Source organism: Rhinolophus sinicus, linkage group LG03 (genome assembly GCF_036562045.2).
Source record: "Rhinolophus sinicus isolate RSC01 linkage group LG03, ASM3656204v1, whole genome shotgun sequence".
Taxonomy (NCBI): Eukaryota; Metazoa; Chordata; class Mammalia; order Chiroptera; family Rhinolophidae; genus Rhinolophus; species Rhinolophus sinicus.
The window spans coordinates 17,142,034-17,166,116 of NC_133753.1; positions in this window are offsets into that span (position 1 = coordinate 17,142,034).

Genomic DNA, 24,083 nt, shown 5'->3' on the forward strand with positions numbered 1-24,083 from the left:
TTAATTTCATCAGTGATAGATTTTGGTCATGTTTACACTTAAGCAACCACCAACCCCATCAAGCTCTATCCCAGGTCGTCAGTTTTCTAATTTATATTATTATGTATTATGTATTAGTTTTACATAATCTTCATAATAAATGCATCATAGAATATATATTATTTTGGCCCAGTTTTTTGCACTTAATATTTTTAATATCCCGTGTTGTTATATGTATTGGATGTTTTCCTTTATTTCCAATATTTTATCATCATATTTTAGATATATGTAAATTGTGAAATAATTGTACAGTAAATGGACATATTCCCATCACTTAAACTCTATAATTATTGACATTTTGTTATATCTGTTTTATTGCCTACATATCCTTCTCTTTAGCCACTTTTCAGTATGTCATTTTAAGTTTTAAACAACTGTACATCTTACTCCAAAATGTCTCAGCATTCATAATATTAACTACAGTTCAATATTTGTTTAAAGTTATTTTTAGATAACATATATGTACAATGAAATGCATGAATTTAAAGTATACAAAATTAATTATTTTAATGCTAATAAGTACCACCATTTGCTTATCCATTTTTATGTTGGAGGATAATAGCCTTGTTTCTGGTTTAGGGTTTTATAAGTGAGCCATTATAAAGATTACTGTATAAATCTCTTTGTGGACAAATCTCTGTTAATTTCTCTTGGGTAACTGCCTGGAATTGGAATCGCTGGTTTAGAATATATGTATGTTAAACTTTATTTTATTTTAAATAGCGCAGTTGTGAGACACACATAATTAGATCTTTTTAGCTCTCCCTTTCTCTTGGATAAGCACATGCATAAACACACAGCACATATGTACAAACACATAGAGATCAGATTTTATAATGCACTGCTATCAGCAAGACTCTCAAATGGAATGCTGTAATCCATCACAGTTTTCTTTCTTTCCTGGAACTCAGCCTCACTTCCACTCTCTGCAAAACACTAAATTTTATTTTAGGTTCCTTATTATCTGATTTATACCCTAACCCGATATTTTCCCCTCTAGTAGAATAATACCGCTTTTTGAAAACTAAAATACTCTCTTTGATATTAGTACATTTCTTAGAATTATGATGCTTTGATCTTTCATCACTTAAACATATTGATGTTTCTAATGATTTCCTGCCATCTCCCATTTCAGTTTCTATACCACTCTTTCCTCCCTTATAACTTTCATTCTTACAATGATTAATATGTCCATTTTTAAAGATATGGAGAAAAGATATCTTCTCATCTTTTCTTTCAACATTGAGTATACTGTTAACCTTGAGTACTTCAGAGAGAATATGTTAATAACTAACTTAAAAGTAAAAGTCTACACCAAAAATGATGAAGGGTCAGGACAAATAAATGTAATGTCAAACAGAATGATTAAAGATAAAAACAGAACTGAAACAATAAAAAAGTACATAAGGAAAAGTGTTATCAGCAATCTGAATCTTAATTTGCTAATAAATGTCTCCTGGAAATTAAAGCAGGATTGGAAAACATTCAGGATACCATAGCTAGCTAAAAACAACAACAAAAGTTGTCTGTTCATTTATTTCCCAAGAATGCCGTATTCCTGGTACAAGTGTTTGTTGTGCAGATATTTGCTATTAGATGAAGTGCCAGTTTCATACTTGAGATCCCAGACATAAATAGTACAGTGTACTTTCTCAGTTATCAATGGCTTTCAATCAGACTTGACTCTTTGCCCTAAAGAGAATTAGCTCATGGGTGGGCAACAGAGAGGTTTACATATAGAGATAGTAGTTTTCTTATAAAATATGTTTGTATCTTGGCAATCACATGGAAAAGCCTAAATTATTTGATATTCATCATGGAAGAAGAAACTTAACTTGAAAATATTCATGAAACTTATAAGCAACTGAAATCCTCATTATCTGAAGGATCTCCATAGAGATCCTCTTCTTTCAATCTTAGAGCATTTGATGGACCTGCTGGGGAGAGCTGCCATAAACACAGTTGAACAATTGTTTTGTCATTGGGAGGGTGGCATTTGGGAATGTTAAAGTATGTACTGAATAATACTTCTTCAAGTTAGACTTTTGTTTGGGCATAATTTCATGAACTGCTGGTCCTGAGAAAAACAATCAATGGATTCATCTATATCTTAAGATTACTCCTGGTCATAGAGAGTACATGTATATATGTGTACATAAAAATAGGGAACACCCAAAGCATTTCTATGTTTCCAAAATTTGACAACTTTCATGGCAAAAAAATATTAAGGAAAAAGTATACTACAGGCTCTCTAAATTTCATACATAACCATCACCAACAGAATAAGCAAAGATAATTCAGCTAATTCAAGCAAAACATCTAACTAATATCGTCAAAAAACTTTCGTGTGGAGGGTAGGAAAAAGGCACTACAATGCTTTAGTAACATATATATATATAGCTAAATAATTCTAAATAAATCAGTATTTGAAAGGAAAAAGCCATGATTCCAATGAGAACCAGCCAAAGAAAAAGGGATGTGATATAGCACATTTTACCTTCTTACTTTTCCGTTATTACGTTCATAGTAGGGTCTGATAAATGTTACATCCTTCTGTGCCCCCATTACTTGCAAGTCATCACAGAAAGTTTGGATACAGACATTTTCAACCCAAAATATTGCCAATATAAAATTCTCCTACATATTCTGTATATGTAAAATCTCAAATAGACCTACTCAAAATCCATGTTGTTAAATAAGACGTATTCTTCACTGTCCATTTCCTGCATCCCCTTGGGTAACAGAGATCAGTAAATGCACAGAGACAGCATTTTATGTACATTCAGCACTTCTCTTTAAGGGGATCTCATTTAAAACTCAGTTTGTGGGAAGTTATATCACCTATAAAAGGGAGCAAATACAGAAGAAAGGAAATAATTCTTTGTTCATGTCTGGTTCCCTGTAAAGGGAATTTGCACTGATAGGATACTTCCACAGAAAAATATGAAAGGCAGAAGTGATATAGATGAGAACAGAGTTTGTTAAGTAGTCCAAACTGACTTCATGATGGCTATTTAATGTGAATTTCTACAAACAAGACATTTCAAAATTAGGTTTCTAGAAGTTGAATCCAACTTCTGGTAAAATTCTATAATAACTTAACCTAATTACTCCTTGAGTAATACTGAACTGTGAATGTCAGTTTTGTAGAAGTGGGTGGGAAAATGCAGATACAGTTTATATCCCTAAAAATTATATTTTAATATAGTTTTAAATTAAAACGTGTCTCAGAAGAGTTCTTATAAAGCTAATCTTCTTAAAAGTATTAACTCATAATTGTATAAATATCAACTATAAAAATAATAATTACAAGAAGAGAAGAGGTAGAACTAACAAGGTATTAATAACTAAAATAGTAATTTATATACTTTTTTTTTTTTATTTTATTGGGGAGGGGGACAGGATTTTATTGAGGAACAATGTGTACTGCCAGGACTTTTTTCCAAGTCAAGTTGTTGTCTCTTCAATCTTAGTTGTGGAGGGTGCTGTTCAGCTTTAAGTTGTTGTCCTTTCAGTCTTAGTTGTGGAGGGCGCAGCTCAGCTCCAGGTCCAGTTGCCATTGCTAGTAGCAGGGGGTGGAGCCCACCAACCCTTGCAGGAGTGGAACCGTCAACCTTGTGGTTGAGATGATGCACTCCAACCAACTGAGCCATCCAGGACCTCAGCGGCAGCTCAGCTCAAGGCGCCTGTTCACTCTTGGTTGCAGGGGGGGGGCTGCCCACCATCCGTTGCGGGAGTCCAGGAATTGAACTGGCAACCTTGTGGTTGAGAGCCAGAGCTCCAACCAACTGAGCCATCTGGGAGCTCAGTGGAAGCTCAGCTCAAGATGCGTGTTCAATCTTAGTTGCAGGGGGCGCTGCCTACCACCCCTTGCAGGACTCAAGGAGTTGAACAGGCAACCTTGTGGTTGAGAGCCTACTGGCCCATGTGGGAATCAAACCAGTAGCCTTCAGAGTTAAGAGCACGGAGCTCCAAACACCTGAGCCACCGGGCCGGGCCCCTAATTTATATACCTTTTAACAAGATATTTTAAAATTATAGATAGCACTATAAATGGCATAATAAAATAATGTCAGCTCTCTCAATCTATGTCTGTAAATAAACTTCACTGCCTGTGGTTGCTAATTATTGAGTCATGAAATAAAGAAATCAAACTGGGGAGTCGGTGATTCTGAACATATCAATCTTCCTCTCTCTCTCTCTCTCTCTCTCTCTCTCTCTCTCTCTCTCTCCCTCTCTCCCTTTCTCCCTCTCCCCCCTCCCTCTATGTCTCCCTCTCTCTCTCATTTAATTAGCTAAGAACTTTTCATGTTGTTTCTTGAGTTATCCAAGCATTTTCTTAAGGTTCCATTTTGCTTACCCTGAGAATCTTTTTTAAAAAGGTCACATTTGCTGACATTTCTTAGTTATGTTTTTTATGGTTTATTACAATAATATAAAGTAGGCTTTAAATTTTTCAAATCTGAAGATTCTTTAAAATTATGATAAGTACCCCCGTCCCTGTTCCTCATCTGACTTTGCCCCTAGCTATGCCAAATGGGTTAAAGTTTTTATTTTTCACCAGAAGTTTGTATTCTTCTGAAATTGATTATGTTATAATTATTTAATCTTTATAGTAGAAAACTAAGAATATCTCTACAGCCAAAAGAAAAAGAAAGAGTATTTGATTCCAAGAATGCTGATATCTTAATAATTTTGCCTGTTGAATGTAATCACTGAAGAGGCAATTAAATTAATTATAATCATTGAAAAGGTGACTAAACTCAATGTCCATTTATATTAAGGGCACTTTGCCTGTTTCAAATACGTAGCCTCACTTTGGGCACTAGGTAGGACCTTGAGTAAAATGTTTATGCCTGAGAGAGAAGTCCAAGAGGAATTAACCATAGGCTAATCCATTGTACAGCATGATTTCAGTGATGAATTGTATTAGTTGACGGAGAATCGAATAAGATATATTTGCCAGAATCAGAATTACATATTGTATAGACTTATATATAAATTCACTATTTATTTGAATCATATATAAAAACTAGAAATAGAAAATATTGGCAAGCTTAATTTGTACCACTGATGTGACATCATAAAGAAGATGATAGTAACTCTCCAGCTAAGAATAGGTGAGTATGGTCTCTGTCCTACTTTTGTGAAATATGTGTTTGAAGGAGCTACTCTTTCCTTAGTGTGTTCTATGACTTTGACCTTAGGGAATAAACCTACATTTTACTATAGACATAATTATCCCTTTACTTCTCTGTCCTGTTTACATATCCTTAATCGGCAATTTCCATTCTTTTATAGCTTTTTTTTTTAACCAAAATTTTTACTCTTGAAACTTGTTTTACCTATAGGTAACACATTTTCTCTGAAGAGATGTTCTACATGATACCTTTTTTTCTGACATCTGTATTCTGCTGTGACTATCTGCTATGAACCTGTGACTATTTTTTAATATTCATTTTATTTAATTCACTTTTTTCAATTGGTGGCATCTACAAATCATTGTTCCACACTCTATACTATTCCTGACATTAATTCTAGGTACAATGGCTGGAGCTATGTATTTCACTTTTGAACATTACTTCTTTTGGCAGAAAAAACACATTTTACAGTCTAGTTACGAGGTGTGATCAAAAAAATATGGTGAACATTTAAATTAAAAAACGTTGTAGTAAAAAACCCATTGCCATTAATCCCTCTCAAAATACTCCCCCTGGCTTCAAACACACTTATCCCATCATGATTGCCACTTTCTGAAGCAGTTCTGGAAGTCCTCTTTCATGAGTGTCTTTAGTTGGGCTGTTGTGGCTGGCTTGACATCCTTAATTGAATCAAAACATTTACCTTTCATGGTCATTTTGACTTTGGGGAAGAGCCAGAAGTCACAGAGTAAATAAGACGGATGAGGACACCTGTAATGTTTTTATTTGACAGAAATTGCCGTACCAGAAATGATGTGTGACACGGAGCCTCTCCAATGTGATAAAAACATATGGTGACTGCTGATGCCGAGTGCCATCCAATCGAAAGGCAGGGATCTTCAATACTTGAAGTGGTGTGGAGAGAATTAGTAACAGTGTATGACAAGCTTCAACTTGTTCGGTGTAGTCAGTCAGGTGTGAGCTATGGTTGAGAGAAGGTGTATTTTAAAATGTGCTCTAAATCATGACAATGTTCCGTGTCACACATCGCTTCTGGATATGCCAATTTCTGTAAAATAGAAACATTACAAGTGTGTCCTCATCCACCTTATTCCCCAGATCTGGCCCTGTGAGACATCTGGCTCTTCCCCAATGTCAAAATTACTATAAAAGGTAAACATTTTGAATCAATTCAGGACATCAAGGCAGCCATGACAGCGCAACTAAAGACACTCAGGAAAGAGGACTTCCAGAACTGCTTCAGAAAGTGGCAAGAACGATGGGATGTGTGTGTTCAAAGTGAAGGGGATTGATGGCAATGTGTCTTACTGTAATACATATTTTTTTAATTTAAACATTCACTGTATTGTTTGGTCACACCTTGTTACTGAAAAAAATCTTTATTTCAGTAACTTAACGAGTACACATAACATGATGTCTACTTATTCCATCACTATAACAAGCCTATGAGATGCATGCAATTATTATCCATGTTTCTGATGAGACAACTGAGGCTCAGAGAGGTTGCATGGATTACTCAAGATCCAACAGCTAGTAAATAGAAGAGCTGGGGTTTGACCCAGGAATGCATAGTTCATGTTCTTATGCATGCCCTCTCAGTTAAATAAAGAACTCATTTTAAGAAGAACTTTCATAAAGCAAATTTACCGTTTATGCATACTTATAATGTTACAATATTATTTTATCAGAAATCTTTGTTGTCAACCAAATGTGGAAAATATTTCTTTGTTATTTTATGTGTGCTCAATGACATATAAAAAATTACCACAAGCTTAGAGGCTTAAAACAATACACATTTATTTTCTTCACATTTTCCATGGGTCAGGAGTCTGGGCACAATTTATCTGGATCCTCTGCTCAGGGTTTCACAAAACTGGAATTGAAGTGTTAGCTGGGCTACATCCTCATTTTGCTCATTCAAATTGGGAAGTACGGCTTCCAAGTTCCCTCAGGTTGTTGGCAAAATTTATCCTCTTGCAATTATAGGACAGAGATCTCCATATTTTAGCTAGCTGCCAGGTCCTCTATCCTTTTTTTTTTTTTTTTTTTTTTTAATTTAAAGTTTATTGGGGTGACAATTGTTAGTAGAGTTACATAGATTTCAGGTGTATAATTCTGTAATACATCTTCTATATATCACATTGTGTGTTAACCACTCAGAGTCAGTTATCTTTCCATCACCATATATTTGGTCCCTTTTACCCTCTGTTCTTTACCATGTGGCCCTCTCCATAGGCAGGTCATGATGTTTGTTTCTTCCAGACCATCAAGAAAGTCTCTCTACATTATGCCAAGACAAAGTCTTATAGATTATAAAGTAATCATAGGGTGACATCACATTAGATTTTCCATATGCTGTTGGTTAGAATCAACTCACTGGCCCCACCCTCACTTAGGAAAAGGAGATTACACAAATTCCTGGACACCAGAAAGTGGGAAATCATTATGGGAGTCCTCTCAGGATTTGTATGCCACAATTATTATGACCATTAAAAATACTAATGCCAAATTCTATACCTTGGTTTGCATAAAGGCAAAGAGTTTAGGGGATATTAAACCCCTTCTGTGATACCTTTTGAATCTGAGTAACGAGCTGCAAACTTTTTTACTTTCTTCAGAGAGGACAGCATTGTAACTTTTGAATGTTAGTGGATGTCATTGGTACAGGATTGATCCTATTTCCTCAGTACTCAGTCCTGGACCCCTAAGTCTGAAGCACCCATGCACCAGTTCATCCAGTGAGGAGGACATTCCCTTACTGGAGCCGTTTTCTCTGTCAGTCTTCCAAGTGGCGGAACTGAAGGAAACAATAATTACAGTTCCTTCTTAGAGTATTGGAAACAAGACTCTGTATGTGGAATATATTTCAAATTTGATTACTGTATTAATGGTTGCTCAGTGATCAATGTACACATCATTGATGTGGGCAGCCCAACAGTACTCAGCATATGCATCTAATTGACTTCAGTGAACAAACCTAGTGTATTAAACATGACTTGAAGAAGGAAAAAAAAAAAATCTTTCATGAAATTGCCCCCTATGAATTGGAATCAGTTCATAATGCTACTTAAGTTACTTTCCATTCCATCCACTTTTAACTGACTCACTATCCACAATGATACGATTGCTTCAAATTTAACTTCCAGGTGTATGTTTCTATTTATAACAGTTTAAGAAGCTCTTACAAGTCTAGAATTAAGAAAATTTGAAAGTATTAGCTATTCAGATACTATAAATTTAAAATGAGGTAACAAAATATATTCTATGTGGAAGTACACACACAACAAAAAGAATAATATGAAATTCTGCATTTAAGTAAATTATATTTTTTTGATGAGGAAATGAGTTCAGATACATAAGAATATGGAATTCGGGGTAGTTAAAAATGCTAAAGTGTTTGTGCCATACTCAGGCATTTAATGCTTAATTTATTATTAAGGACAGCTCCAGGCAAAAGTTCTGCTCTAAAGATTGGCAAGGCCATTCCATGGACCAAAAATACCCAGTAAATAAACTGGCTTCATGTACTCATATGCTCAATCATAAGTTGGCATAACATTTTTAAAAATGTGGTACTACTTCAAGTGTGTGATAAAGACTACTTGGTAATGATTCACACAGAGATAGATTTCATTTTACAGGATGCTTAGGGTCTAAAATTTACTGGTTAGTCTTCACTCTGAGGGATTCTGTTGTGGTCACAGTGGTATTCTTAATGGTAAAGGAGAAAAACAATCAGCTCAATGTACTTTTTGTTTTGCAGAGTTCACTTATCTAATCATTAGGTCTGCAAAATAAGGCTAGAAAATAGAAAGGCATTTATTTACTTTCCACTTTAAAAACAGGAAAAAAAAAATAGTGGCACCCAGAATTTGAATGTATAATTTAGGTCTCATGACCCCTGCCATAGCAGTTTTTTAGAGAAAATATAGAGTGGTCATTACCCAACAGATTCCAAGAATATTCAAGAAACATCTATCCATATTATCTCAGAACATGTGGTACAGCAGGGTCACAAAACATTTAAATTGAGGTAGTTCCTTGATATTTCTGTCTAAGAATGGATGTTTTAACAGAAATGTATTTCTCACAGTTCTAGAGGCTTTAAGTCTGGGATGTTTTTGGTTAGAGCTCTTCTCTCTTCCTGGCTTGAAAGCTGCCTTCTTACTGTGTCCTCACATGAGAGAGCAGGGAACACTAAGGTAAATGATGTGGGATCTGTTGACAGTTTCTGGGTGTGGGCCAGGATCCTGTCTCGTGAAACCGAAGAATGGACACACGGACCAGGGAGAGGCAAAAAGTTGTAAAGGAAGATAGTTTATTAGAGGCAGGAGAAGAGGTGGCCGCTCCCAAGAAGAAGGGGGTACCTGAAACTGGGAAGCCCAGTGACTGAGGCAAAAGCTCTTACTTTTATACCTTCCCTTCCTTGTTTGGGGAAGGGGACTGGAGCTTTCTAATGGAATTCATCTATCAGGTTTGTCCTGTTTTCCCAGCCTGAAGGGATTAACAAAATAACCCATTCGTATTATCAGATCTGCTCCTTTGTCCAGCCAAAAGGGATTTATGAGATAATTTATTAACCTCAAGGCACGTTCTCATATCTTTGTCCTGGAGTGAAGGAGACATTCCAGAACCTGGAGTTCCAGGATATGGCTGCTTTTTGTTTATTCCACCGGGGACCTTCCTGTCTACCTAAAGACATGCTCACCTGTCTCAACAGGGCTAAACCAAGTTAAAATAAAACTCACTATTAACATCAATATTCAGCAATTTTTTGAAATGTTTCTACAAACCTTTGAATAATTTGCACCGTTTTGAAAAAGTTAATTATGACAATTTTTGACAGTTTTTTTCATTATTTTTATCGTGTGTCAAGTTTTCAGTGGTCCTTAACATTACCATGTTTGTTTATGTAATTCTAGTATTTATTTTTAATGTGCTCCCAATATTTCGAAATCTAGAATTTTAGCTTCTGCATAAAATTTGGAAAATACACTTCCCTGTCTGTAAGGTCAAAAGGTCAAGGAAAACATGGCAATAGCTGAGTTGTGCCTTCCCCTATTATATTGCATCTATTCTTTGTGAATTATATCTGTACAGCCCTCCTTTTGTTATTCAGATAATTCCTGTGGGATTTCAACCACCACCTACACTAAATTGGTACTGGGATATACATTATGCGATATTAAAATGACCTCACTTTTCTAAAGAGAAAAAAGTTTCTTAGTGCATGGCATACTCCCTTTCCCATATGAAATGGGAAAACATATATATAGTGGTATATGCAAATTTGCCCAAGGGTGAAGGATAGACTTTTAAAGCCCCCTTTTTTCTCTCTTTTAACAATCCAGCTCTCATGCAGGTTGGTAACCTAAATTCAAACAACCTGTATCATTTGAAAAATTTTAACCAAATTATTTAATTGAAAATGACCCTAGGTTTGTAGTCCCTCCAGTCAAACATCAGAAATTAGCATGGGTCTTATTCATTTTTAAATGGTTCCTCAACTTTCTACTATATTACAAAATTCCTCCTAAAAAAATTAATAAATTCTATATTTGCTAGATTTATGCAGAGTTGATTTCTGAGGCTTTGTAAACAAAACATACAATTTTTATCCATGTGTTTTGGTATTTTGTCCTTGTTAGATTACAAATGCCTCGTATAAGACATCTTGATTTATTCCATATTTAACTGGATTCTAATACAATCTCATGAATTCTCTGTCATCAAATAACCCATTTTTTTGTTATGTTGATGATGATTAACTGGGTTACTTAAAAAATAAAAAATAATAATAATTTACAAAAGAATATGTGCTACAGATATTTTTTTAGAAATAAAAATTGAATAATATAAAATTAGTTGCAAACATTCAACTGCCTCTGAGGCCTTGTTTAGATGTATGCCTACTATTAAATAATTCTAATGTACCAGTTATTTTTATTTTCATCTTTTACTTAAGCATTTTGTATCTTAGCATATTCATTGTTTTTATTTTTACTGCCAGTGATATTTCATGAACCTATGCTACAATGTATGTATTATTAGGGTTTACACTATTTTGACTTTTTAGAAAATAGTAAATGCCCTTTCTTTCTTTAGAATTCCCATGAGTTGTAGTCTTTTATCCACAATAATTAATCTGGTTATATTTATTTATACATATGGCATTGCCCAAAGTCTGCAGTAATAAACACTGGCATCAACTATGTATAAATGTTAAAAGCATTATGCTATAATCTTGCAGAATTTTATCAACAACTTTTATTTGTTTCTATTGTTGTTCTTTATAAAAGCAAATTCATTGGCCTAACTAGACAATTCATTCCTCTGTGCTGATTTTTGGCAGTATTGTTGCTATTAGGAAGTCAGATGTCAGTAAAATTTGTATACTTCTGTGTGTGTGTGTTTGTCTTTTCTAGATGTCTAACAGATAATTTCTTTGTCATTAATATGCTGTGCTTCAATTGTGTTGTGCAGAGGTGTGAAGCACCTCTTGTAATTGCAGAAGCTGAACGTGACTTGTATTCATCTTTTGTTATCGGTATATATAGAGTATTACAATTTTAATAATTTTTTACTTTCTTAAAATGTGTATGCATTTCTTGGCACCCTCTGTATATATGTATGTTATAAGCATTTTAAAATTATGATAATTTTAGCAATCACCATGGAAGCTTGTTGTATTGGTTTTGTATGGCTGGCTACTATAACAAATTACTATTAATACAAACATAGTGACTTAAAATAGCACAAATGTATTATCTTATACTTCTGTAGTTTTAGAAGTCTCAAATGGCTCTCACTGAGCTAAAAATCAAGGTCACTTTCTGGAGGCTCTGGGGAAAATTCATTCTCTTACCTTTTCCAAGTTCGAGAAGATGCTCAGGTTCGTTAGCTTGGGCTCCTTGCTCCATCTTCAAAGCCAGCAACATCAAAGTCCTCCTCACACTTTCCTCTCACCCTTCTTCCACCTTTAAAGGGCTTTGTGATTATCCAGGTAAAGATCCTACCTGGATAACCTATTCACAGGTTCTATGGATTAGGACTTGGATAGCTTTTGTTTTGGGGGAGGGTATGGGGTTTTATTCTAACTACCACACTTATCACAGTATTGTCAGGGTACTACCACTGGGATGCATTAGCTCTTTGTTTTTTCTGTCTTTCCACTCAACTTTCAGAATTCCTAAAGAGAAAGTACAAATAGCCTAAGTTGAGTCATTATATCCACTATCTGTGTACTGGATGGAATTGTCATTCTCATCAATTCCATGCTAAATGAGAGAATTTCTTAAAAGTAAATTGATGTTCTGCTACCACGGGAACCAGAGGAATGAATGAAAGAAGTCAGGGAATAACAAATGTACTTAGTAAAAATTAAACTGACACAACACACAGAAATGCATAAGTATTGATATTTATTTTCCAAAGTGTGTCTTTCGGTATGTTAGTAGATTGATGTGACTGCTTATAAAGAAGAAAACTACAATTGTTTCATTGGCGTCTAATTTTGAGAATTATTCTAAGCATATCCTTTTCTTTGGTATTTAATAATATTAAATAAGTCAACAAACTAAAGCATTGAGAAATTTTGTAGCAATGTAAGCTGAAGACAGTTTTTCCTAATCTATTTGAGTAAGGAAACTTTTGTTTCTAGATTTCATTCTTACTTCCAATGAAACATCCAAGAGGATACGTGCTTTGAAAAAGAATTATTTAGAGCAACTTTCCTGAGTGCTACCGGAAGTGGCATAATCAACATTTTGGTGGTACAAAACTCTGAAAATTCATACTGTGCATTTAAAATAAAACATTAACTTCAGGATCTTTCAATTAATGTGAGCAAAGGCAATGTTATGGAGAGATGCTATAGTTCAGGTGTCCAAACTTTTTTCAACGTTTTTTACCAAGGGCCATGTGCAGTAAAATACACAAACAGCCGGGCCACTCACTCGAGGTGAAATACGTATTGCCTCACCTGGTTTATTTAAGTAAACTAAATATATTTTTGGAATTTGCTGTGGGCCAATTAAAAATGGATTGCAGGCCACAGTCAGCCTGCGAACCGCAGTTTGGACACCCCTGCTATAGTGTCACTGAAAATATGGCTTATAAACAAAAATGGTAATGCTATTTACTATTGTTTTGAAAGTTTTAAAATATATATAACTACAGAAGAGCAACTGTTACCTGATTTAATTGATGCTGAGCATATCTTTTAGCAGTATTTCCTTGGTTCTGAGTCCTCAGTGATATATGTATCGGGGTCATTAAAAGTCCCTCATCTTCATTCTGGCCATAAAATGTATAAATTCTAAGAGTGAAATGTAGTTATAGTCTTTTGAATTAACAGCACTTTCCTTAACATTGATTTAATTTGCATTTGTTGGTTGTGTGATTTATTATTTAGCCTCTGGAAGTAGATGCCTAATGGGAGGAAGTCACAGAGCAGATCCAAATGGCGTGAGAGAGTAATTTCAGTGTATTTCATTAATATACTTTGCCTGCTAATGTTTAGTAAGGTGAAGACAGTCTGAGGTTTTGCCATTCTCCTTTTGACATTAATTTATCAAATAGTTATGGTGTACAGGCTATGCATAAGACATATTTTGTATATTGTGGATGTGGTAATTAATAATATACAGACTCAGCAATGAAGTAGGTTATATCCTTGAGGGACAGACAGAGGAGTGAACAGGCAATTTTAAAACCAGACATAAAAGAGACAAAAAGTATTATGAAGTTTCAAAAGCAAAAGGAGAATTCTGTTGTTGTCGTGGAGTGAAGTGTTATTGATAATGGTTTTTGAAAGGGTGTGTCATTGAAGAGAACAATGTTCTGTGAGTTAGGTTTTGACCAGTAAAGAAACTGAGAGTGTGGGGGGAAATGTTTCAATTGCTAGTAGATAAAGAGCAAAAGTATGTTTGGGTGTTCTTGAGCGAAAGGGTTGTAGTCCAAGTAGCAGGAATAAGAGATATATGAAAGGAAAGCTTGAGAAAACAGGCTATAAAAGCTGGTTTAAGTCCATGGAATCTTGGCCTATAAATGCTCAGCTGACGAGTTGTTAAAGAATAGAAATGTATTGAAGACTGTTGAAAGAGACGGGGCATAATCAGTAGTTTGCTTTTGGAAAATTATTCCAGGATGTTTGTGGGAGGGCAGATGAACAATAGGGTGAAATCTAGTAGAAAGTCGAGCTAGAACTATCTAGTCAAGAAGTCAAGTGACCTTGTTGCAATGATGAGAAAACAAAAAACAACGTATGTTGAGTGAGGTACTGTTGAGGGTAGATGAATAAATAGAATAAACAGGGTACTGGATCTAGATCAAGAGAAGAGACAAAGAGGGGATGTCTAGGAGTGACATCAAAGAGATAATGAATTAGAAAATTGACATTTATTTCATTAAAAGTGAGGAGGTTTGGAAATTTTGATGGTTTATTGGGAAAGCTGATGACTTGATTTGGGGTATGTTGAGGAATTGATAGGTAGGCATTTATCAGGAGAATATTATTAATGCCCACTGTATTTCAAGTACTATACGAGGAAGTAGAGGTTTAGTAAATGAACATGACAGACTCAGTTTGTTCCCTTAGGGAGGTTAGAATCTAGTAGATAAGACAGAAAATAAATGTAGATGATTGCTTTAAAAAACAGTCCCATGTTTGTCCCTTCCTAACTGAAGGTAGAGTTCAGTTTGATGTCCCTTAAATATGGATTGGCTTTGTGACTCATTTTGGCCAGTGGATGATTAGCAAACATAATACATGTAGAGACTTGCAAAATGTTAGTGCATTGTGTACTCTTGTTTTTGAAACCCTAACTTTGCCATATGAAAAAATCTGGTCTAGTGTGCTAAAGAATGAGAGATACATGGTTCAGTCACTCCTAATGCATTGGCTGACAGCCTGCTAATTGCCAGAACTGTAAATGAGGCCTTCATACTTAGATCATCTGTGTACCAGCTGATCTGACTAGAAATGCATAAGAAAGCCCAGCAGGGTTCAGCCAAGTAAATTCACACCAGAAGGATTATCTATCCAACCCGTGGAATCATGAGCTAAGCAACATTTTATTTAAGCTACTAAGTTTTGAGGTACTTATTTACACAATAAAAGTTAACTGACAAAATACATACATACATACATACATACAAATGTTGTTGATCTTGTCTTTCTATGGTCCTGTCTTGAACTCTTTAAGTTACCTAGTCTCTTCATGCTGTTAACTCAGATTCTTGCAGTCCACTCTCTGAAAAACCACTTGTTTTTTCTATCTCAAGTCTGCTAGTATCCGGTGTCCAAAAGTCCTATAACTCACATGATCTGTAATTCATTGATCTAATCTTCTTTTTACGATACCTTACCTCCCTAGTGTCCTTTTCTATATTCTATCTAACTTACATGGCCAGTCATGAAAATCTCTCTTTGTGCACCGGCTCTTATCTCCTTTGCCCCCTCCTGTTTGTCATTCACCATTAACAAAACCACAACTGACTAAATCTAATGCTTTGCCTAATCCTTGTATCCCCCCATGTAACTGAACACAATTATTTCCACAGACCTAGATCTCCAGCGCTTCTGTATAGCTACCCATCACTCATAATATAGCCCCACGCACATTTTGCTCTCCCAACTCTCCTAGAACAGGTTTCTTGTTTGTTTGATTGTTTGTTTTTCCCCCTCAAACTCTAATGTGAATACAAATCACCTGATGGTATTAGAAAAGTCCAGCTTTTGTTTCAGTTAGCTTGAGGAGGGACCTGAGACTCTGAATTCTTAACATGCTCCCAGTGATGGAGGCACTACTTTTTCTTAGACCATACCCTTAGGAAAAGGTTCTAGAAGATCATTTCCTATGTTCTTCTGTCTCATAAACCCCAGATCTCCTTCTCGTTCTTGCTTTAAGGTAATGGTCCTTCTCCTGACTTCACAGAAATAGTCAACAGAGAAAGTTGATAGCTCAAAATCATGACTTCCTACATAACACTCTCTGTATCTTTACAATCTGTCTTGCCATCAGTCAACTATGTGTAATCCTAACGAAAGCCAATATTTTCCTCTGTAGGGTAGAGGACCCATCTGTTGAAGGAGGTAATCAGGAGAAGTGACCTCCGGTTGATCCTTGATCTAGACCTGGGCAATTGGCAGTTCTGTACCCCCTCCCTCTGTCTTTAGAAGGTGCATTCTGTTTGCCTTACCCACACTATAGCCTGTGCAGGGACACAGCCTGCACAGATGGTGTTGAGACTTTCTGGATGGTATATATGACTGAACCCAGTTAAGGCCTCTATAGAAACCTGAAGATTCTGGTGATTAGGTTCAGAGATCTGCTTCTTTTGTAGGCCTAAAGCAAGCCTTGTAAGCAAGTTCCCTTGCTTATTGAAACTGTTACCTGCCAATCTGGAGTGCTTTACCTCCTTTGGCCTCTCCTTCTTGTAGCTGTGCAGGGGCCAGTTTGTGAATCAATAATATTTCCTCTTACCTACTCAGGGACATTGTTTCCAAAATTGTCCTCCTCCTCCTATTATAGAATTCTCATACTCTTCTGCTTTCCTAAGTGTGGGTGTAGATAAGAATCATCTAGCAATTCTCACTTAAGTCTACTCAAAACTTTTCCCACCATCATACTGCTCCTGCCAAATCATGAATAAACTCCATGTATTTAAATCCAATGATCATTTATTAATTCACTGTTTGACCGGTCTTTGCATTTGACAGATTTTTTCAATCTCTTCACTCAGTTTCCATGACCTCTCTGGATTTTTTTTTTTCTTGTGTCATTGGACATTCTTAATCTCTTTTGCAAATTCCTAATCTTCTCCTTGACCGCTTAATAGTGACTGAATGAGGACTCCATCCTTAGTTCTCCCCTTCCTCCACTTTCCTTTTCTCTCTCCTCTCCTCTTCCCTCACCTTGCTTTGTCTTCTATCCCCTTGTCTTCTCTATTCTATCTATATTCACATCCATAGGATCTGGTGTAGTATCATGACTTTAAATTCATCTAAATTTCTAATCATATATCTCCAGTCAACAACTTGCTCCTGAAACACAGATCCTTATAACTGTTACTGGTTATTTCCAAAGATCTAACAGATATCTCAACCCAACATTTCTAAAACTCCTAATCACCTCACCCTGCCAAATTTGCTGAATCCCCAGTCTTGTATATTTTAGATATATCAATATCTAAATGGCAACTCCATCCTTGTAGATACCTTTTGATCATTCATAAGTCCTCTCTTGCTCTCACACCCAAATTCAGTCTTTCAGGAATTCTGTTCAACTGACCCCCAAAATTCATCCAGAAGCTGACTGCTTCTTACCACCCCAGTGCTACACTTTGCTCTAAGTCACCATCTTTTCCCAAATGACTCCTGAAATAGCCTTCTAATGGGTCTCTCTTTCCATCCATTCAGAATTATCCTTTAAATAAGCAATTCCGATTCTCTGCTTTAATCCCTCACTACCTCTCAACTTCATTCAGAGTGACAGCCAAAGATTTTACAGTAACCGCCAAGGTTTCACATGATCTTTCTACCCCTATTATATTACCTCTCTGACTTCATCTTCTGCAATCCACCCTCCCTTCCCAGCCACCGCCAGCCACCCAGCAACACCTACTTTCTCTTGCTCCAACACACCAGGCATGTTCCTAGGAGCCTTCAGACCTTTGTACTCATTTCCCTTCTCTTGGAAAGCTCTGCCCCAGATAAAAAACATGGTTCAACCCCGTTATTTTCTTTAGGTCTTTTCAGAAAAGCCTAATCTCTTCATTTTATAATGAAAAAGTTCCCCCCCACCCCTCTACTCCCTTTTTCTTCACATTGCAAAGGTTTTTTCTTCCCCCTCCCACAACAGTTATCATCTTCGAATTGTCTATACCATAAAATTTATTTCTTTTTTATAGTTCTTGTTTATTGTCAAAGAAAAATTTAAGTTCCATAGTTCTAAGAGTCTTTGTTTTTGTTTTCATTTTTTTCACTGATACACCCCAAGTACCTAAAATAGTGTCTAGAAGATAGCAGAACACAAGTATTACTTAACTGAATGTTGAGCGATTGGAGAATGTAGGGGAATAATAGGACGCTATATTACTTAATACTAGGCAGAGAGTTGTTACTAGACATGTGATCTGTCAATGCTCATTGCATTACCTGAAATATCAGATTTTTTTTCACCTTGGCCACACATGGAAACATGTTGAGAATTGATATCTATATTCTTTATATAAGTATTACAGTTCTGGCATTCCAAAAATCTTTCTGAATCCCGTTTTAGAGTTCCAACTGGCATAGCTGTTAATTGCTTGGTATTTACCTGTTCATTTACAAATCAAAGTATTAATTTAACTTAAAACATTGGAGAATAACCTCTTCTTGCACTTTATAATGCTGATGGCAGGTTAGTGCCTCTTTAATGCCATCACCACATACAATATGAATGGAATTACAAGAGACCACTTACCGTTCAATTACCAGTGCACCTATTGCTTGGTCTTTGAAATGGCACTGTGCATTTTAAAAAGGTCTATTTAGTTAAGCAACATAATTTATTTAAGAAGGTTTTAAAAGCACACATGCATCTATCATTTCAGAAGGCAGTGCCTTGTATGTAGCAGAAATTATAAACAAAACAAACAAATTCCTACAACTGAAACAGAACTAGCTTGTAAGATGGCATCATTGAATGTAGTTTCACAGGTCTCAGTGAAGGGAGAGAACCATCCTACTCAAAATAAAGAGCAGTGTCTGCTTTCTAGACTTTAACACATTAGTATCTCCAACAAATTTACAAATTATGTTCCAGTTCCAAACAGGCATTCATAGTAGGTCACAGTTGAGGGGTTAGGTGTTTTAAGACTGTTTATGAGGCAGCACTTCGAATCTGGAAAGATCACATTGGCATTTGTAGCACTCTGTGTGTGCAAATAGGTTTCTTGTTCAAGCTTCTGCAACAAACTGTGGCAAAGCTGCTTGCAAAGTTGTCTCTAATGAGACAGCTTAAATGTGTTGCCACCTGGGTATTTCTGATCTGGCTTTTCAAGCTCTCCAAAGGAGGCTGCATAAAGAATCAAAGAGCCTGCGAGCAGTTGAGATACAACCCCAGGAAATGTCAAAGGCAGATTTCAGCTTACTGTTCTGGTAAAACAGGGAAATGACCAGAGAAGTGAAATCCATGTGTGTTGTTTCAAAGGACCCTCTGATACACTGGTTATGTGCTTAGGGGAGAGACAAGTAACCAGAATCCCTGGGGTTTTCCCTTTCATGTGAGTGTCTGTCTCGTCAGTATTCTCCCAGGCACGATGATAACTGGTTTGTGAGCAGAGCCTGCATCATAAAACTCACCCAGGGCCCTTGGCCACGGGAAATCCCCTGAGGAAAGCAGGGCCAGAAGCAAATTCTTACATAGGCCCTCCCCTCTAATACTAACATTTTATTCCAAGGGAAATTAAAGCAACATTAAGTAGGGGAAAAAGTGACAGAATTGTCAGATCCTCGGGACACGTTCCAAATACCAAAACAGGCAAGACAGACCCATTTGCTTTTTTTCTTTTCTTTTTTTTTTTAAGTAATAGTTGAAAATTGAGGATTAGCAGATGGGTGAAAAGTCGTCTGCTGATGACGTCTTGGCAATCTTCAGGAAGTTCTGATTTCCACATCATTATACAGGCTATTCACCCTCATGATTGGGAAGCCCCCAAGACACTCAGATAACCATACTGCATTTGAGATCTAGAGTGACTACCTAAATCCACTGCATCTTGTCCAGAGAAATAATCTGCAGCAGCTGGTCTCGAATGGCGATTACCTAATACTCGTGGCACTAAGCATATGGGCAAGGTGCCGTGTAACTGCACAGTGTTGTTCTCTGAAACATTAAGTAAAATAAAATGAAGTTTCCCTTCACTGACACCGGCAGCACATGTATTCCTACCTTCAACAAGCAGCTGTTAAGTGCAAAGCAAAAGACGATTACATAAGAAAAAGAAGTCAATTTTCTAATTAACTTAAAGACAAACACATCACCTGAGAAACAACTTCCAAACACAAATTCCTTCCAAAATCAAATCTCTGTTTTACTAATATAGAGGCTGATTTGGTAAAGTACAACACACTTGTTTCATGGATGGTCATTTATTTTCAGGTCTGAGACTCATTTGGGTCTCTTTTAAGCTTATCCTGCCAGTCCCTGACTTTAGAGTCTCTGTTCTGTGTGTTTATAATGATGTATAATATATAGATACACATGTATAATTTAATAAAATATATGATATTTAGTATCTATATACTGTCCACTTTTCTTAAGTATTGACCAGAGCTTGCCAGGGATATGGAAAGGCCTTGATTCCATCCTGGATAACTATTTTCCAGTTAGGTTGCTTTGGGAAAGTCATTTAAATTTCCATAACCTCAGACTCTGTCTGTAAAGTTGACTGAGAAAAGGAGCTCTCGCGTTGGTTCCTAACAGAGCACCGTGTTATTCTGCTCTCATGCCTAGTCTAAAGTCCCCTAGAAGAATAGGGGAGATATTTGAAGACGGAAGTTTGAAGATTTTACACAGTCTGAATCATCACATTATTGCTTTGCACTTAGGTAGCACTAAACTTTTTTTATTAACTGATATGCTTTCTTATAAAAAACCCTGAATAGAACATAAGAGTTACTTAACTGTTATTATTATTTTTTGTGAGAAAAATGAAGTGCAAATTTAAGAATTTTTAATTTCCCATCAAGTGTTCTATGCGTACCTGCTTCATTTCCACTCTATTTCAAATATGTAAGCAACTCATCATTATTAGAAATAAGTATAAATAACCTCTAGAATCTCATTTATCATTTTTTGAAATGTACAGGATATTTTAGTGTCTTTGACAAACTATCAAGTACAACTCACTGACTACATAGAAACAATGTAGTTTTTTTTATTTAGTTGTTTCAAAATAAACAAAAACTCTGAATCATAAAGAAGAATATGGAGACTTGTCATAAAACAAATGCCAGAAATTTGTTTAACATATGTATGTATTATGTTGGGCTACTATATCAATTTCAGTAAGCTGTGTTATGCTATAATAACAAACTTCAAACTCTCAGTGGTTTTTGCTACAGGCCCATCAATGGAAAGCTATGGATTATTCCCTAACACCTTTAATGAGAAACTTATGATGCTAATGTAGCTTCCATATAGATTATATCTAAGATCATGGGAGAAAAATGAGGTTATGGAAAAGTATACACTGGCTGTTAACATTTCTGCCAAGAAGTGATAAGCACCCTTCTGCTCACATCTCATTAATCTAAACAAGTCATATGGTCATGCTTGAGTTCAACAGAGTTGTGTTGTGTATTCAACCTGCAGGGAAGGATTTAAAAAAAAATGTGGTAAAGATTAAAAGAGTGTACCATAGCTACTTTCCAAAATAAGTTGATATATTAAAAGAGATGGTAAAGATTACTGAGGTAACTAGTTATGTATATATGATTTAAACAATAGAGGTGTCAAATTACAAGAACCAGATGTCAAACAATAGATTAAGGAACTTCAAAAATCTGCTTCTCCATAAAAGTATTGAAAACACTTGCCAGAATTGTTTAAAACCAACCTTTTTGAAACTCTGGGAATAAACCAAAAGTATCTAATAATCCAAAAATAATTTATTCAAGAAAAGAATTGCTAAGTCTCAGCAAAAGAACCCAGTTTGTGGCATTGTGACTTGCCATGAATCTTTCCATTTTTCTCGTGACATATTGTTGGTACCCTTGAAAACCAACAGCCTTGCAATCACTGGAGCTATAAAAACCAGCAGCCTACCATCTAAGGAGCCACTGCAGGGAAAAGATCGGGGTTGGAGACCCTCAAGGTCCCCTGCCCAGGGAAGAATCATTATTTGACATGTTTGAAAGGACCATAAAATTCTCTATTCTTAGAGCTTGTCTGTATTGACATGACTCAGTACATGTTCTCAGCAAAGACACTAAAATCAAAGGCATTTGTCAAAAATAATAACTGACAATTGTTTAACCTCATAAAGCATGAAGTAGCAACACCAGTTGAAAATAAGAAGACATCAAATCAGGGCAAACTGGGGAAAGAAATGTCTATAGTGGATTTTGAAAAACTCAAACATATTTTTGGAAATGTTGAAGGCCACACACATATGCAGGATGTATGTGTGCCTAGCATATATGTAAGAAGTCCCTAATCTCTCATCTCTGGCTGACTTTGAGTGTTTGCATGAACAGATAGTGAGGGTTAAAGTAGGGTTGTCTGGTCTTCCCTCAACAAAATTCAAGGCATTTAAGAAAATCTCTGCCCTGTCAAAACTAACCACTAAACTAACTGGAAATAGATTTCAGTGGCTGCACGTGACAAGTAATACAGACTTTATAAAAATAGTCTTAATAAACAAACAAAAATAATACATGTCAACAAAAACAGTCCATGAAGAGGTAAATAAATCTGATTTTTACAGATGCTACACACATTATTATTTTAAACTTCTAGTTTACAACAACAAAATTATGAAACACACAAAGAAGCAGAAAAGTATATCATATACACAGGAACAAGATGGTGTTCATAGAAACTATCTCTGTGTAAGATCAAGATCTTGATTTTAAGACAAACTTTAAATCAGCTATTTTAAATATGTAAAAAGAGCTAAAGAAAACAATGTCTAAAGAACCAAAAGTCGATATAAGAATGATGTCTCACAAAATAGAGAGTATGAACAGATAAAAATTATAAAAAAAGAAACTCTAGAAATTCCAGAGGTATAAACTACAATAAATTAAGTACATAATTAACCAGAGGGATACAAGGCCAGTGTTAACTGGCAGAATAAGGAATCAGGGAACTTGAAGATATGTCAATTAAGATGTTCTAGTCTGAGACACACAAAGATGGAAAATGCTCAGATTCTCAGACATCATCAAGCATACAGATAATAGGAAATCCAGAAGGAGAGGGGGGACAGAAAGGAGAAGAAATAAAATTAAAATATAATAACCAAAATCTCCCCAAACATTATGAAAAACATTCATCTTCAAATCCAAGAGAACTGTGTAATCTACTTTTTTTTGTAAACTAATGTCAGAAATAATTTAATTCTGTAAAAATAAGTTAACTACATTAACTTTGGGTGAAAAAAGTACTTTTTTTTCTATGGTTGAATTTTCCTGATACAAAAGTTTTCACTGAGCAACTACAATGCACCAGAACTTAATCCAGATTAGGCTATGTTAGTGAAAGAGAATGTCCAGGTTCCTGGTTTAGACACTACTAAACCTCCCAGGTATTCATTATCTCCATGTTCATTCAGAGCCTCTCATGTTTCTCCACACACCTGCTGCTATGGTTTAGCTGGACACATGGTGACCTAATTTAGAGAATACAGTTCTTGGCATCCATTGAAACTGTGTGTGACAGCATGGGAGTAAGCTCCAGGGAGTGAAATGTGAGCAGAGTGAGGGGTGTGACTCCAGATCACATCTTTTGAAAGAAAATCGCTTTCTGATTTTAAGTGATACGAAGGAAATATCTGTTCCTCTTCTCACTAACTGTAAAACAGACTGTGTGTAAGTGAGATGGTGTCGATCCCTTGTTCAATACAACACCTTAGAAAAGACAAGTACAAGGTAGAAGGAACCTGAGTCTTCATGTAATCACGTCAGTTGATTGATCCATATCCTACCACATATCCCTGGACTCATGTGAGAGAAAAATGGTTTGAGTTGGCCCGTGCTATTCTTTGATCTTCTTTATTACCTATGCTCCTACATGGTAAAACTCTTTCTTCTTGGAGTTTACATACTTTAATGAATCGTTTGAATAGTTTACTTGAAATTTAATTAAGAAACAGTGGACATATTTTATT